This window comes from Pinus tabuliformis, chromosome 8 (genome assembly GCF_031772625.1).
Source record: "Pinus tabuliformis cultivar Carrire ecotype Pingquan chromosome 8, CPIR1, whole genome shotgun sequence".
Taxonomy (NCBI): domain Eukaryota; kingdom Viridiplantae; phylum Streptophyta; class Pinopsida; order Pinales; family Pinaceae; genus Pinus; species Pinus tabuliformis.
The window spans coordinates 1,722,168,567-1,722,170,209 of NC_142294.1; the positions used below are offsets into that span (position 1 = coordinate 1,722,168,567).

The following is a 1,643-nucleotide window of genomic DNA, read 5'->3' on the forward strand; positions in this document are numbered from 1 at the left end:
ATATCAACTTAATTTATGCTGCGCTGTCCATCAAAGTCTTTGACGAGCACCAGCGTTGCAAAAAAGTAGAGGCAAAAAAAATTAGAAATCAAAAAGGTAAGATAAATCAATGTGTTCGCTGATAAAGATAAAGGTGTTTTTCAGATCACTACCTTTGGTTAATACAAGTTTTGACGTATCAGGAATCTAGCCATCTTATTTGATTATGCTAGTGAGCTTTTCTTTAATCAACATGATGTGATGAATCTGGCAAGCTAAGATAGTGCCATTGATAAGAGGCTTTTCATGCTTGCCAAAGAGGATGCTATTCCCACAAAATGGTTGGCATTTAAGCATAAGCATTGAATAATTATTTGTTCAATTTACTAAATTTTCAAATTTAATAAGGAAGCATTTTTATCAGCATAGCATCTCAGCGTTCTGACTTTTACATTTCTGGGACATTACTATAGGTTCAATGGAAGAACAACGTTGGTTTCAAATAGATTTTTCTTAGGTGAAAGATCTCGCTTTGTTCTTTGATACAAGTCAATATTGTCTTCCAACATTTTTACATACCATGCCAAAACTTTAGGTTCTTATCATGTACAATAACAATTCAAAGCGTGAAGTACTTAAAGGCCTGTCAGTATTTTCGTCAGTTACCCAACTTAAGTATGTATTCCTTGAGAAGTTGATACTACCTCCTCTTTATGAGTACTGTATATCCTGGAAGAACTTGGAAAAATTCTATGTATGCCTTTGTGAGGGCTTGGGAAATATGACTCTATTTGACAAGGGCCAAGTCCTAGAGTTTCCTAAGTTTGTAGAAATTATCTTCAATCATTGTAGTGATTTGGAGGAATTGCCAGCAAACATATGCAGTTTAATTTCCCCCTGGAAAGGTTGTCTGTCAGTAATTGCCATCTTATCCAAAAGTTACTGGATGTCTTGGGAAATTTAAGGTCACTTAGGTCGTTGAGATTGCCTACAAGTCCAAGCTTGTCAATGCTTCCTCCTTCCATTTGCAGAATTCAACAATTAGAATTTCTTGATATTTCACTGTGCAGCTCTTTGAAGGACCTTCCCCTAGAATTTGATCAACTATCAAACCTAAAGGTTTTGGACATGAGAGAGTGCTCTGGTCTGAAGATCCTGCCTAAAGCATTAACCAAAATAAGGTCTTTAAAACATGTAATCTGTGACGAGCACACAGGACAACAGTGGTTGGATATCAAAGCCTCTGTCATGCCTAATCTCAGAGTGGATGTGGTCGAACAACATTTTAGTTTAGACTGGCTGGATGATTGAAGAGGTTCATGCTGCATCATCCTGCCTGCTCGAACATACTTATAACAATACACTATGTTAACGTGTTATGCACAATCTGTTAATAAGCGAGGATTGCTGCTAAGATTGGACTTATTTACAGGTATTATCTCCTTTGAGGTTTATTGATCGATGGGTGACCTATAGTTAAACAAAATATTATCAAATTTGTATATAATTTTGAATTTCGAAATTTTATATATTTTTGGATTTTGTTATATATGATTAATTTGTCAGTTGATTTTATAAAACTGTGAAATGCAAAGCTGTGGCTGAATCACTGATGACGCCACATACAGTTCACATCAAACATCTTAATTGAGAAGAGGTTCCAA

At 35.5% G+C, this 1,643-nt stretch overlaps 1 pseudogene; it reads left to right on the forward strand.

The window, feature by feature from the left end:
* The first annotated feature begins 583 nt into the window (after positions 1 to 583).
* LOC149242950 (uncharacterized) lies at positions 584 to 1,346 on the forward strand (annotated as a pseudogene).
* Positions 1,347 to 1,643: the final 297 nt, after the last annotated feature.